The sequence below is a fragment of the Lissotriton helveticus genome, chromosome 4_1 (genome assembly GCF_964261635.1).
Source record: "Lissotriton helveticus chromosome 4_1, aLisHel1.1, whole genome shotgun sequence".
NCBI classification, from domain to species: Eukaryota; Metazoa; Chordata; class Amphibia; order Caudata; family Salamandridae; genus Lissotriton; species Lissotriton helveticus.
Genome location: NC_136063.1, coordinates 499,762,860 through 499,779,278, shown reverse-complemented (window position 1 = coordinate 499,779,278; position 16,419 = coordinate 499,762,860). Strand labels below are relative to the sequence as shown.

General features: G+C 43.2%; 1 pseudogene; it reads left to right on the top strand.

Moving 5' to 3' along the window:
- The first annotated feature begins 5,350 nt into the window (after positions 1-5,350).
- Positions 5,351-16,419, top strand: part of LOC144828014 (F-box/WD repeat-containing protein 7 pseudogene) — a 73,114-nt pseudogene continuing 62,045 nt past the window's right edge.

The following is a 16,419-nucleotide window of genomic DNA, read 5'->3' as shown; positions in this document are numbered from 1 at the left end:
ATAACCAAGGTCTTCCCCACTGCCAGAGGTAACATGGTTGCGTGCGTAGTCAACAGCACACTGTAATGTGGTAGGGCCCAGGGCCATCATGGATACTTAATGAACACACGGACACAGTTAGATAGATAATGGAACTGGCTACCGGCACGTGCACTCGCCCCTTTTTATGTCCAGTGACGTCTGTGCTGGATGCATGTGGGGTGAGTGTAAGCCAGCGCTCAGGGAATGGTTGGTGCTGGCAACAACTACAACAGTGATCATTGGATCACACAGAGATTCAATCATAAAGGGGGGGTCCATGACTTGTGGTGCACTAAGGTAGGGGCCCCAGACCTTAAATCACACACAAAAGATTGTATAGTAAAGAGTCCATGAGTTGTGGTGCACTGAGGTAGGGGCACCAGAGATGATCATACTCATTTGAAGAAATTGTTAATGTCCCTTCAGGGTATTCCTACAGCCTGAGGTGACATTGTTGCGTCCGGTGTCTACAGCACAAAAGTTAATCATAAAGGGTCCATGAGTTGTGATGCACATAGTTAGTGGCACCTGAAGAGCTCAGTGTGTGCTCAGCCAGCGATGATGGCGTGTCCTTGCAGGACAGGATTGGATTGGATATGTGTGAGACCTGCTGACCACAGTGTAGGCCAGAGGCAGTGGTCAGCAAGGGCCCACAACCATGTGGTGTTGACTTGTGATGCACTGAGTTAGTGGCAACAGTGGCGCTCAGCGTGTGCGCAGTCAGCGATGATACGTGGTTCAGGCAGGCCGCACTGGGAGTAATGTTTTTGCCTAATTAATTCTGCCTCAATAAGGCCACGTGGCTGTGACTTGTAGTGCACTGGGTTAGTGGCATCAGAAGCATTCAGCGTGTGCGCAGCCAGCGATGATGTGTGGTGCAGGTGGGCCGCACGGAGAGCAATGTCTGTTGCCTACTGGACTGTGTTATCTGTAATCGCGACTCAATCTGAATTGTGAGCCCTGCTGTGGGCAGTGTAAATGGAAGGCAGTAGTCAGCACAGACATCGAGGAATGCTTTTTGTCACTTCCTCTTGACAAAATCTGAGGACATAGAGTATAATGCACTCTGTAATTAATAAATCAAGACTGAATTTGAATTGTGAGCCCTGCTGAGCGCAGTGTAGGCATATGGAACAAAGGATGAAACATGTTTGGAATACATTGTCGAAATATGTAGGTTTCAGGGACGTTATAGTTAGTTGCCTACTGGACTGAAATGAATGAATCAAGACTGAATTTGAATTGTTAGCCCTGCTGACCGCAGTGTAGGCCAGAGGCAGTGGTCAGCAAGGGCCCACAGGCATGTGGCATTCAGTTGAGCTGCACAGTTAGTGGCACCTAAGCACTCAGTGTGTGCACAGTTAGCGATGATGCATGGTCCGGGCGGGCCGCACTGGTAGCAATGTCTGTTGCCTACTGGACTCTGCAATTAATGAATCAAGACTCAATTTTAATTGTGAGCCCTGATGACCGCAGTGTAGGCCGGAGGAGCAATGTCTATTGCCTACTGGACTGCGTCATCTGCAATCGCGATTCCATTTGAATTGTCAGCCCTGCTGACCACAGTGAAGGCCAAAGGCAGTGGTCAGCAAGGGCCCACAGCCACTTGGCAGTAACTTGAGCTGCACAGTTAGTGGCACCAGAAGCAATCAGCGTGTGCCCAGCAAGCGATGATGCGTGCTCTGGGCGGGCCGCACTGGTAGCAATGTCTGTTGCCTACTGGACTGCATCATCTGCAATCGCGACTCAATCTGAACTGTGAGTCTTGCTGTCTGCAGTGTAAATCGAAGGCAGTAGTATATACAGACATAACTCTGCAGTGCTGTGCCGCTGGGTTCGCAGGGGGCCTGTGTTGAGGAGGCCAGCGGTCATGGTGGCCGACTTGTGGCAGGGTGAGGGCCGCCGCTCTGGCAGACGCGTTGGCCTTCCCAGAAGTGAACCACACCAAGAGCCCCGGCCTTTTTATTCACACTCCTACGCTGGAGTGACATACGTTGGACCAGCCCACTCCACTTACAGGGGGACGACACAGCTACATGACAGAGATCTTCCCCACTGCCCGAGGTAACATGGTTGCGTCCACTGTCCACAACACTACAAGCACCAGCAGTATATTTCCACATGGACATGTCTGTGCTCTGCATAGTGAGGTCTGTCCGCACATCACCGCTACTCTTGGTATTGTGTGCATTGTTATTGATGGGTGACTTGCCTCCTTCACACATACTTGGTTTCCACCTCTTCCAACATTCAGATATTGTGTGGCTATGGGGCCATGCCATTTTGGGAAGGTCCGCTGTCCGGTTCTGCGCTGCCTCGGTGGTAGTCGGGGGGTGGTCCGGGGGGAGGTCCTGGGGGTAGTGGCGGTGGCTGTTGTGGCCTTCTTGGGTGTCTAGGCTGCATGATCAGTAGCTTTATGAGATGTCTTGGTCTTCAGATATGGCTCTGGGCTGAGTTCCCCTTCATACTGTAAGTAGTCATCCTGCTTTACCCCAGTAAAAGGTAGATGTTAAATTCTTACTTCTAAAGCAGCTTATCGCCTGTTTTTGGATTGCATCGCAGATTTGGCTGGTCGTTGACTCATCCTAATTCGTAGTATTCCTGCACAAAAAAACCCAACCCCAGCCTTTCCTCGACGCCCTGTGCTCCAGATCCAAGATTGTAGTCACTGAAATGGGGGCGCGCCAGGTCATGAAGTCTAGTAGTCAACAGTAGTGGAAAAACAGTACTTTATTAGAAAAACATAAATTAACAACACAAAAACATCAAACAACAAGTGACATTCACAATGGGGAACATCAACTTGTGGATCGAAATAACTGTAAATCGTCCTGGAATTCCCCAAACTCCGTATTCGGAAGGCTGTTGGATAAATGAAGACAAGGGTTAGTATGGTCACAAACGTAATATGGTAAAATGTATTGCACTTGGACAAACCGGAATGCTTACAGGTATGATCAATCCTGTACAAAATGACCGTAACAGAAGTTTGTGGGGTCGCAACCTTCGTAGGAAAGAAAAGGAACGTTACAACCACATGAACTTCTGTTACCATCTGATTATGCAGGATGTATCATACCTGTAAGCATCATGGTTCTTTTCAGCTTGATACGCCTGCATGCTCACTTCACCCATAATGTGCAGGAACAGCTGGAGACCAAGCAAGGGAACAACGTAATAGCAGGCTTCCTGCACGTGTTGGGGGCAATTGACTGTACACATGTACTACTTGTGCCCCCTGCACACAATCACCGCAACAGAAACTACACGCATTCCAACAATGTGCAGGCAAAACTGGACCACTGGGGCCTGTACACTAATGTTGTCACAAACTTCTCAGGCAGTGTGCATGATTCTGACATGTTTCGCAAGCATCCCAGCCCTGGTCCCCAGATCAGGCCACCACCCCACCGACCCTGCGCACCCAGACCTCAATGCTCACCTGTCACAACTGGCGTGTCTCCAAGAGGGCCCACCACCTGCTGGAGCAATCTCCTCAGCCGTCGCTGGATTCCGCTGCATAGGCCCCCAGCACATCCTGCTGCACTGCACCGAGGAATCATGCCTGTACAGCCAGTTCCTTTGGCCTACATGCGGTCCAGCCAAGCTCACAATTCAAATCTGGTCTTTATTGCCAGGATGGTGTATCAAGGCCTACGCATCATCACAGGCTGCACTCCCGCTCAGCTCTAACTCAGTGCAGCTCAAGTTATGGCCAATTAGCGGGAGGCCGGTGTCGGTCAAAGTGACTCGGCTGCCACCAACATAATACCCACACGGATACACCCAGATAGAGTGGAAATGGCATCGAGCACGTGTGCCCGACCCTTTTTATTGGCAGGGTCACATGTCCTGTAACACCTGTGCTGCATGGGTGTGGTGTAGGTGTAAAACAGCCGTGAGGTAGTGGCTGTGGCATGCTGACACCATACCTCTGATCAGCAGATCACTACAGGGATTAACGGGGACATGTAGTGTTGTAATTCCCTCCCTGTAAGCGGAGTGGGCTGGCTGAAACGTGCATCCTTCACGACTTTACCAATATGGCAGTTTGAATCCGCACACCCACCGAGATTGGTCCGCGATGGGTGTGCAACTCCACTTTTTTCTCGAAAAAAAAATACATATATATTAATATTTAAGAAAACAGAAGACATTATATTATTTTAATAACAAACAAAAAAATGTATAAAAACTATTTTAAGGATATTAAAGTCACAAAATATCACACAAAAAATTTCAAAATTACTGAAAAAATCATAGGTTTAATAAACATTATAATTCGAAATTAGCATTTAAAAACCTTTGAAATTCACTGAAACAATCAGTGATGTAACTGACCATGTCATGAATGATGTAATATGTGATGTCATCAGCAGTGCATTGCTGGGGCGCGAGTTATAGTTAGCTGAACTAACAATCATGGGGGAATTTCTATGGTTTTGTATGAGAGCAATCTCCAACTAACTATAACATCCCTGAAACCTATGTTTTTTTCAGTGACCTGCTGCTGTGCTGTGACTTCTGCCGAGAGTGAGGGGTGAGGAGAATCCAGGATATATATATATATGTATATTACCTACTGGCAGTCGCCAGTAGGTAGTTATAGTTAAAACCTAGTTTCCATAGGAAATCTGCAACATTCTATTTGGAATAACTTTGGCGCCGGTGGACGAATCTTCACGAATTTCTCCAAGAAGATGGCCTGCTTGGCTCTGCTCTTTCTCTGAAAGTTTGGTAGTGATTCGTGAAGTGGGGGCTGAGAAAAAAGGGGGGTTCCAATACATGTTTTGCCCATGCAATTTTCCATTGGGACCTTTAGCAGGCTGAACGGAATTACACCAAACTTGGCAAAAAGGTAGAGTTCTGTTCGCAGATGGGCCTTTTTTTAAATGGTGTAAATCCGTTCAGTAGTTCCTGAGAAAATCAATAGTAAAATCATAAGTATATATTGGAGGTGTTACGGTAAGCTTACTGTACTCTGTACCTTCCCGAGCATGAGCTGAATGCTAATTGGCTGTCAACTGTCTGTCAACACTCCAAACCAGAAAGTGTTGGCAGCCATCTTGTGCCTCAGTAGACTGAGGTACAAGAAAGCAGGGAAACAAAGGTGGAAAACACGCAAAGGGGGCAGGGTTGAAACACCCTGACCCCCTAGTCCTGCTCAGGGGGTCACACAAGGACCCCGAAGGCCCCACATTTGTTTTTAAAATCGCGGGGTTCGCGTAGGTACGCGTACCCTGCCGATAAAAAAAATGTCCTTTTTTTTTTTTTACATGTGGATTCCAACTCTGCATACTTAGGCTCAATTAAAACAAAATAATAATAAATGCGCACGGAGGCCTGTAGGTCCTCGGAGTTTCCTGGCTGCGGTCGGAGTAGATCCCCGGGTAGAGAGAGCATGGAGGATTCGGAGCCGCAGTGGAGGAGCGCGGTGGACATCAACAGAGCGGGCTTCAAGGAGCTGGAGGGGGCGCTGAGGGGTATCGGCAGGAGGAGAGCCTGGGGCATCATGCGGAAGAGAGAGGAGCTGAAGGGGTTCAACTCCTTAGAAGATCTCCTGCATGTGAAGGGGATTACCACCCGCATTCTCGAAATTAACAGTGACGGCCTGACGTGCCGGAAGAGGCAGTGCAGTGGTGATACTGGCCGGGGTAGCTGCTCGCACAACAACACACAGCCAAGGCTATCCAGTTCTACAGGAGATATTTTGAATGGCAACGTGTCTCAGGAACATTCCAGAGGCACGGGCAGAGAGGAGGAAAAAGAGTCAGAGATTCAGGCCGTTTGGGGGGAAGAAGAGGAGGATGAGTCGGAAGAGTCTGACCGCTCTGGCATGCGAGGAGAGGATGAAGGGGAGGAAGAGAGCGAAGATGGAGAGGATGGCAGTGACGTCTACTTCTATTATATGATGGATGAGCGCTGGATTGATTATCTGGAGCGTACTGAGGAGGGGAACCTCATTCGTCATGTTCGGCCCAAGATGAAACGAAAGTATGAGAATGGTGTTGATGTGAGAGCCCTATCTCCTGGAAAGAAGTTATGCAAAGGCTCAGAGTACAGCAGTTTTAGATCATTAGCACAATGCGTAAACAGTGCCGCAACGTTTGGGGACCTGCGAAATGCCAACCATGGGTATCAGTGTCGACGAATCCCTTCCATCGGCCCTCCAGCAGAGCTGCAGGACTGGCTGCGAACCTTTCAGAAGTGGACCGGTCCTGAGAGGTTGCTAGCATTGGATGAGCTTATCGATCGCTGTGAAGCATCTCAAATCAAGTATATGATGCAAGTCATCGAGCCACAGTTCCAACATGATTTAAAATGTTATGCAAATGCTGGCCCCTGACGCCGAAACAATATGTAATTTATGCATTGTTATTAGTTTGTATATGATCCCACATTAGGCATTTAGTACACTGGTTATTTTTACCCACTAGGCTCAAATAAGCTGCTAGCTAGCCAAATCTCGATCAGTAGTGTATTTGATTATTGTTATATGTCTAAATATCCAGACAGTGTCACATGGTAGGCTATTTTATATAAGTTTTTATTATGGCCCACTTCGGCGAATCAATCATATGTTTACTGAGAAGTGCACTGGTATGTTTAGGTATTTACTCATATCGGCTGTACCCACTTGGGTTGCATGCTTGTAAACCGGTCTATATTGCCTATCTAACTGCTTTTCATGTGAACGGGGGCATAGCTCAACCAGTACGTGCATCTTTTGCCGTGGGTTTCAGCTACTGACAAGAGTTCGCGGCTCACCCCGAGACTTTTTTTATAAAATTTCACACTAATTCATTATTACTATTATTTTTTGGCAAAAATGAACTTATGATGCCACACAAGAAGGTGATTATATGCCGTACACTATTTATGTGTTTTCTTTATGTATTAGACGCCATGACAGTCAGCAAGCCGATGATTTGTAAACATTGTATTTACTTTTTGTTTGCAGCACACATGTGTTTATTATTATATTTGCACACGTTTATAATGATGATGATATGAAAACAGGAGGCTCTGTAATGAATATGAAACTTTATTTACATCGTATATACATTATAATGATGTTAAATCACAAGATTTTCTTTATGTCCATGGTCACATGACCGTTGTTTGCACTTTATTATTCACCACTTAACAAACAATCTAATGCCCGTGATGAAGGAGTGACTGGAACTCCGAAACGCGCTGGTCGTAGTGTCGAGAAAATAAAATGTCACCATCTGATTTGAGGCCACGGCTCCATTGTCTTTTGTATCCCTGCCATCTTGGGAGACACGCTCTGGAAGTTGCTGCATATTGTGGGGGTGGCTACCCCTGTCGTGAGCCCGCCGTACAAGAGGCTCGGGTGAAAGCCATTGTTTGGTTGGAATATATATATATATATATATATATATATATATATATATATATTACCTACTAGCGGTCGCCATTAGGTAGTTATAGTTAGGATTGTTTTCCATAGGGAAATCGCAACATTCTATTGGGAATAACTTTGACGCCGGTTGAGGAATCTGCCTGAAATTTTCTTTAACTTTGCCTTGCGGCTCTCCGCTCCTTCCTTGAAAGTTTCGGGGGGATTCATCAAGTGGGGGCCGAGATAAAAGGGGGGTCCCAAAACGTGTTTTCCCCATGTTAATTTCCATAGGGCGGTTGGACTCACTTTTAGCCCGAACGGCTGAATGGATTCCCACGAAACTTGGCAAAATTGTAGGGACTGGTAGCCCGATGTGCCTTTGCTATGTCTCAAGATATGTGCTCCAGTGGATTTTGAGTAATTTAGGTTCTAAAAAATATATATATCTATAGCCGCGCCCAGGTACGCGCACCGGGGAGCGCTCCGGGCGCGCCACGCGACTTGCGCACGGAAAGCTGATTGGCTCTCGGGTGTCTGTCAACATTCCAAACAGTCCGGAGCGGCCGCCATCTTGTGTCTCGGTAGGATCGAGACACAAGAGGTGACAAAAACAAAGTGGGAAATAACCAAAAGGGAGCAGGGTAGACCCCCCCTGATCCCCCAGGTTTGATGTGGGGGCCATAAAAGGGTCCCGCGGGTGACAAAAAAAAGTACATTTTTTTTCGATTTTCGCGAGGGGAGCGCCCGGTACGCGCACCGGGGAGCGTACCAGGGAGCCTACGTTGGTGAAAAATAGTGAAAATAGTATTGTAAAAAAATCATTTTGAGTGATTAGAGGTAGGGTAGCTCTGAAAAGAGCTTTTGGGTTCTGTGGCTGTTTTAGGTACCTACAAGTACGTCCCATACACACCCACACGCACACAATCCCACACCCCCACAGCCACACACTCCCCACACATACCTCACACACGCACACCTCCACCCACACCCAAACACCCCACACCCCCACACTGACATCTTACACATCCACACCCACACCCACACACCCCAACACACACACACACACGCACACACAGATACCTCACAGACACACCCCACACATCCCACACACACACCTCCCTCCCCCCACACACACACACACACCTCACAGACACACCCACACATCCCACACATACACACACATCCTACACACATACCCCCCACACCCACACACCTCCCACACACACCTCACACACCCACACCTCCACCTACACTCAAACACCCCACACACCCACACCCACACTCACACCTTACACACCCACACCCCCACCCACACCCACATACCCCACACACCTACACACACCTATACACCTCACCCCCCCAGACACACACACACACACACCTCACAGACACACCCCACCATCCCCCACACACACACACACCCACACATGGGGAAAACTCAGTGAAACAGTAAAATAATAATTTAAAGTGCTTAGAGGTAGGGTAGCTCTGAATGGAGTTGTTGTGTTGTGTGGGTGATTTAAGTACCAACATGTAGGTACCAATGCAGAGTCTTAAATTCAATGTACACCTTTTTTTCTGTAGATATCTTGCATGTTGTTACAGAAGTTATTGTGGTATATGGAATCCATACCATAGTATGTCAGGAAAGCAGAAACAGATCCTTTAAGTACTCCCTGAGAAGACCTAGGGGATCATGGGTAGTCTACCCTGCTCCCTTATGATGTTTTAAAATTGCACAGTATACTGTAAGTTTCACTTTATACTATAATATAAACATAAATCCTTTAAGTACTCCCGAAATCGACCTAGGGGATCATGGGTAGTCTACTCTGCTCCCTTATGATGTTTTAAAATTGCACGGTATACTGTAAGTTTCACGTTATACTATAATATAAACATAATCATTTTGGTAGTACTTCATGAATTAGATATAAAAATGAATAATGTCTCAAACAATTTTTAATTATTAAATAAACATTTATTGGTTAGAATTTTCATAGTTCAATAAGACTTCCAGCATTAGATCATCTGGAATCTCCTCAAAAATGCATGTTTCTATATCTTGTAAACATTCAATAAATTGTTGATCCAAAGACTGATCCATAAAATCTTGTTCAACAAAATCTTCATTAAGAATCTCCTCATATGTAATCTCGAAGGAAACATTGATGTTTTCTTGCTCTCCTTCCATTTTTTTGCTGTAAATTGCATAAAAAATAACTATATCAGTAGAGTTAGGGCACTGTTGGGTTTAAGTTCAGACAGGTAGTTCTGATTTTTTAACAGTGAAGTTAACTTTGGGCAGTGTATGGTAACAGGCAGGAAGTAGAAATATAAAAAAGTGCCTGTGAAGAAGCGTAAGTAAATTCATAATTATAGCAGAGAAGCCTAAGTCAATCCATAAATATAACAGAGGAGTCTATCTCTATGTATAACTATAGCAGAGGGACAGTAAATAACTATCAGAAAAAGTTTTTACAAATTAACTTAAAGTGCCCCTTACAAATTATCAACTTACTTTACAGAGAGGTGAAGAAGACAAAATGCGAAAATCCTTTCAAGATGTACCTCAGGTAGTTGTAGTCAAAAAATGGCCGTGTTTCCCTCTCATTTTTCATTTATATTCATGTACATAACCAATCAAATGTCAGGAAAAAAAAGTAAAAAATGAAAGTAACATTTTAATTGGTTGTAAATTCTAACACTTCAGATGTGTTTTTGTCATGTAATTTACCTCAGGATATTTAGACAATGCTACAGCTGAAATGGCTCAATGGAATTCCACCAAATTTGGAAAAATGGTAGGGATTGGTATGTAGTACGGCCTATTCTATATTTGGTGAAAGTGTCTCCAGTGGTTTTTATGTAAATTAACTTTTAAAATTTTTGGGAGCGCTTCCCGGTGCGCGTCCCGGTACGCGTACCGGCAGCGCTACTGGAGTCCTCCATCTTGTGTTTCGGTAGATTTGAGACACAAGATGGAGGAAAAACAACGTTGGGAATGGGTAAAAGGGGGCACAGTAGACACTCCCTGACCCCCTAGGTTTTCTGAGGGGGGCTTAGGAGGCCCATATAGGCCCAAAAAACCCAATTTTGTTTTAATTTTCGCAGGGGGAGCGCCCGGTACGCGCACCGGGAAGCGTAACGGGGAGCGTACTTTGGTGAAAAACAGTGAAAAAAGTTAGAGTAAAATAATCATTTTGAGTGATCAGAGGTAGGATAGCTCTGAAAAGAGCTTTTGGGTTCTGTGGCTGATTTAGGTACCTACAAGTAGGTTCCAATGCACAGTCTTATATTCAGGAGGAATATTCTATTCCCCTCATCTGAGAAGTGCACACCATCTCCTCTGTAGATATCTTGCATGTTGTAACGCAAGTTGTTGTTGTATATTGAACCCATTCCATAGTCTCTCATGTAAGCAGAAACAGATTTATTCACATGTTTCCGTGCTGTCTCAAATTGTGGACAAAATTGGTTGGACCACTTCCATTTCTGTCTTTGGCATATATTGGAATATACCAAGGCAGTTTGAGGAAAAAGTGCCATCAATTGCTCAAAGGTGTCCTTTAAAAGCATTTCCAGACCTACCCCAATCAAAGTGCCTAAGTCATTTCCACCACAGTGCAGAATTATGAGGTTAGGGTGTGGCAGATGCAAAAAGGTTTTCACCAATGGTATCAATTGATGACATCTCAATCCTCTTTGGCCAATCCATTTTATGTCTACATTTGGTAAGTCAAGGTTGTGAAAATTTCTGGTAGCTGCATACCTTTGAGCCCAGTGGATGTAGCTATGTCCAATAATCCATACAGAATACATGGTAAGAGGAGGTTCTGGTGCAGTCAGATGAAGTGTGGGAATGAAATGGCAGTTGGAACAGTATGAGTTTGCAAAAAAAAAAACGGTGGAGTTTCAGTGCTCTTCAATCACAAGCAATGATTGGTGGATTCAGATAGTTGAAAACTGGAAGTTAGGGTGCATGGTTCTGTTCTGTGAAAGAAGCCATTTGAATGGTTAAGAAAAAGTCATTTAAAGAAAGATTGCAGCGGATAAGCTGGTGTATTGAGAGGTCAAACATCCTTGCTTAGTTCATTTGCAACATTGGAGAATAAACTTTTAACCCTGAGAGCTCAGTGAGGAGGGAGTTGCTATGGTAACAGGTAGAAAAGGCTGAGGGGGGGAAGGGGGTTGGTTTGAAAATAGAGAGGGAAGAGTTTTGATTGGTTAACATGTGCAATATGTGTGTAGAATTAGAGGTTCTCTGTGCCATTCATGGTTGCAGTGCCTGGAGTACATACCTTTTGCTCTTCTAAAGAAATATTGGTGTGTGTGTCTGACACTGTTCTCAATCTCCTAAAGCATTTGTAAAGGTGAGTAATGATTCATTTAATATATATAGAGACTTGTATACTCTATGGAGAAGATTTGGAAGCAAATTGTGATTTTTTAATGTTGCTTTGTGTCATGCTTTTTGATAATGCTTGGTAAAAAGTTTTTACTGCATAGAGGAATTGTATTTTGTAAAATTGTGAAGTTTCAGTAGTGACATGGAATTCTTGTACATAGGACCTGTGCTGTGTTTCTTAAATGTGATGTCAAAAACGATTTTGGGGAAAATGAATGGCTTTTACATTTTTTAGAAGGAATAAATAATGTGTGCATGCTTAAAGAAATAAATTTGACCCTTTCACAATGATGTTACCTGTGTTAACTCAGTGTAGGAAGCACATTGAGTTTCTTTGCATAGAGGAATTGTATTTTGTAAACTTGTGAAGTTTCAGTAGTGACATGGAATGCTTGTACATAGGACCTGTGCTGTGTTTCTTAAATGTGATGTCAAAAACGATTTTGGGGAAAATGAATGGCTTTTACATTTTTGAGAAGCAATAAAGAGTGTCTGCATGCTTAAAGAAAAACATTTGACCCTTTCACAATGATGTTACCTGTGTTAACTCAGAGTAGGAAGCACATTGAGTTTCTGTGCTGTTGGTTTGTGTCATTTTTTTTTGATAATGGTTGAATTTCAGTAGTGAAATTGAATGGTTGTACATAGGACTTGTGCTGTGTTTCTTAAATGTGATGTCAAAAACGATTTTGGGGAAAATGAATGGCTTTTACATTTTTGAGTAGGAATAAATAGTGTCTGCATGCTTAAAGAAATAAATTTGACCTTTTCACAATGATGTTACGTGTGTTAACTCAGTGTAGGACGCACATTGAGTTTCTTTGCATAGAGGAATTGTATTTTGTACAATTGTGAAGTTTCAGTAGTGACATGGAATGCTTGTACATAGGACCTGTGCTGTGTTTCATAAATGTGATGTCAAAAACGATTTTAGGGAAAATGAATGGCTTTTACATTTTTGAGAAGGAATAAAGAGTGTCTGCATGCTTAAAGAAATAAATTTGCCCCTTTCACAATGATGTCACCTGTGTTACCTCAGATTAGGAAGTAGATTGTGCAGATGAGGTGAGGCATGTCCAGAGGTACAGAGAAGGTGAGGCCTTTGTTCAAGACTGTAGTGGGAGAGAGGGCTTTCCTGGGGAGCATAGGTGGTGAGGCTTGTGTCTAAGAGTGCAGTGGACAAGGCTTCATGAAGCCTATCCCCGACTGCACTCTTAGACACAGGCGTGAATATGACTCTTTACAATGATGTTACCTGTGTTAACTCAGTGTAGGAAGCACTTTGAGTTTGTTTGCATAGAGGAATTGTATTTTGTAAAATAGTGAGGTTTCAGTAATGACATAGAATGCTTGTACATAGGACCTGTGCTGTGTTTCTTAAATGTGAAGTCAAAAACGATTTGGGGGAAAATGAATGGCTTTTACATTTTTGAGATGGAGTAAATAGTGTTTGCATTCTGAAAGAAATAAATTTGACCTTTTCAGAATGATGTTACCTGTGTTAACTCTGTGTAGGAAGCACATTGAGTTTCGTTGCATAGAGGAAATGTATTTTGTAAAATTGTGAAGTTTTAGTAGTGACATGGAATGCTTGTACATAGGTGCTGTGCTGTGTTTCCTCAATGTGATGTCAAAAACGATTTTGGGGAAAATGAATGGCTTCTACATTTTTGAGTTGGAATAAATAGTGTATGCATGCTTACAGAAATAAATGTGACCTTTTCACAATGAGTTACTAGTGTTAACTCAGTGTAGGAAGCACATTGTGTTTCTTTGCATAAAGGAATTGTATTTTGTAAAATTGTGAAGTTTCAGTAGTGACATGGAATGCTTGTACATAGGACCTGTGCTGTGTTTCTTAAATGTGATGTCAAAAACAATTTTGGGGAAAATGAATGGCTTTTACATTTTTGAGAAGGAATAAAGAGTGTCTGCATGCTTAAAGAAATACATTTGCCCCTTTCACAATGATGTCACCTGTGTTACCTCAGATTAGGAAGTAGATTGTGCAGATGAGGTGAGGCATGTCCAGAGGTACAGAGGAGGTGAGGCCTTTGTTCAAGCCTGTAGTGGGAGAGAGGGCTTTCCTGGGGAGCATAGGTGGAGAGGCTTGTGTCTAAGAGTGCAGTGGACTAGGCTTCATGAAGTCTATCCCCGACTGCACTCTTAGACACAGGCGTCAATTTGACTCTTTACAATGATGTTACCTGTGTTAACTCAGTGTAGGAAGCACATTGAGTTTGTTTGCATAGAGGAATTGTATTTTGTAAAATAGTGAGGTTTCAGTAATGACATGGAATGCTTGTACATAGGACCTGTGCTGTGTTTCTTAAATGTGAAGTCAAAAACGATTTTGAGGAAAATGAATGGCTTTTACATTTTTGAGATGGAATAAATAGTGTTTGCATTCTGAAAGAAATAAATTTGACCTTTTCAGAATGATGTTACCTGTGTTAACTCAGTGTAGGAAGCACATTGAGTTTCGTTGCATAGAGGAAATGTATTTTGTAAAATTGTGAAGTTTTAGTAGTGACATGGAATGCTTGTACATAGGTGCTGTGCTGTGTTTCTTAAATGTGATGTCAAAAACGATTTTGGGGAAAATGAATGGCTTTTAGATTTTTGAGAAGGAATAAATAGTGTCTGCATGATTAAATAAATATATTTCAACCTTTCACAATAATGTCACCTGTGTTACCTCAGATTAGGAAGTAGATTGTGCAGTTGGGGTGAGGCATGTCCAGAGGGACAGAGGAGGTGAGGTCTGTGTTCAAGACTGTAGTGGGAGAGAGGCCTTTCCTGGGGAGTATAGGTGGTGAGGCCTGTGTTTAAGAGTGCAGTGGACTAGACTTTATGAAGCCTATCCCCCACTGCACTCTTAAACACTGTTCTCACCTTCTTTGTACCTGTGGACAGACCTCTCTTCCACTACACTCTTCAATACAGACCTCACCTCTCCTGCACCCCTAGACAATCCTCACCTTATCTGCAACCCTGAATAGACTTTAACTAATCTGTATCCTTAGACAGGCCTCAGCTTATTTACACCCTTGGACATGCGTCACCTCATCTGCACCCAGTTACCATCAATTATACTCAATACATTGAGGCCTATCCAGAGGACACAGATGAGGTAAGGCTTGTAAAAGGGTGAGAGGAGGTCAGTCCTCTCCACTGTACTCATGGACACTGAATGCTTATACATAGGACCTGCAGTGTGTGTCTAAAATGTTATTTAAAAAACGATTTTGGTGCAAATGAATGAGTTTTAGATTTTTAAGAAGGAATAAATAGTGTCTGCATGATTAAATACATATATTTCATCCTTTCACAATAATGTCACCTGTGTTACTTCAGATTAGGAAGTAGATTGTGCAGATGAGGTGAGGCATGTCCAGAGGGACAGAGGAGGTGAGGCGTATGTTCAAGACTGTAGTGGGAGAGAGGCCTTTCCTGGGAAGCATAGGTGGTGAAGCCTGTGTGTAAGAGTGCAGTGGACTAGACTTCATGAAGCCTATCCCCTACTGCACTCTTAGACACAGGTCTCATCTTCTTTGTACCTGTGGACAGAGCTCTTTTCCACTACACTCTTCAATACAGGCCTCACCTCTTCTGCACCCCTGGAGAATACTCACCTGATCTGTAACCCTGAATAGACCGTTTGCTTTTTGTCATTGCTTTGTTGTTTGGTAATAGTGGTCTATAATGTGCTATTATTTTCTTTAACACAGATTGAAATCAAGATTTCAAGAGTAAGGAAAGATGCCCTCAAGGCAAAGGAGAAGAAAACATGATAACCGCAAAAAAATAAAAACAGCAACGGAATTACAGCACTCTTCCACAACAAATACTTCAAAAAACAGGAACAAAGCTCCTGGTAAGACAACTAAGTCTTTCTTACGGAACATATGTAGATCAAAAAGAAATGTTGGACAGCATGTAGAAAAAGAGAATGAGAGAGTAAATTTGAAAAGGAAGCAGAGACCCTCAAAAAATCTTACAACTGGAGCAGGAGAGAATAATATGTATAGGAATAGAAGGCAGAATCAGTTTAGAGACATTCGTAAACGAATGTTTCGCAATAGGGTGGTTTTAAATTTGTTAAAAAACATTAGGAAAGGTAAACAGAGAGCTGCTTTTTATAAGAAAAAGAAAAGTGTAGAGAAGATTGTTGATCAGGCTTTTGAAGTTAAGAAAAAATTATTTATTTTAATAATCAATAGAATTAGGACACTTAACAAGACAATTGATGTTTTCAAATCAAACAGTAGATGGAAAAGAGTAATTAATCGGACTCATTTTTGTAAAGTTTTTTCAGGAGAATGGATGCACAGTTCAAGTTGTGAGCCATTTTTTAATGAGCAGAGTTACTTCCAGGAGAATGATTTAGTGCATGCAGTTGACACCAGTGGTCGAGCTTATGAGGTGAAAGACGGTTGTCCGATTGAAAAAGAGAAACTTGTGCCTAGAGAACCAGAAGAGGTGTTAACTGATGAAGTTTTAGGGAGACGTACTAAGGGTCCAGTGTACACTTGGAAGTGTAGTCGTATTTGTAGTGTGCGACAGGAATCAATTGATTTGTTTTGTAATTTCTTACGTACATATAGTAAGAAAAGTCTAAAGC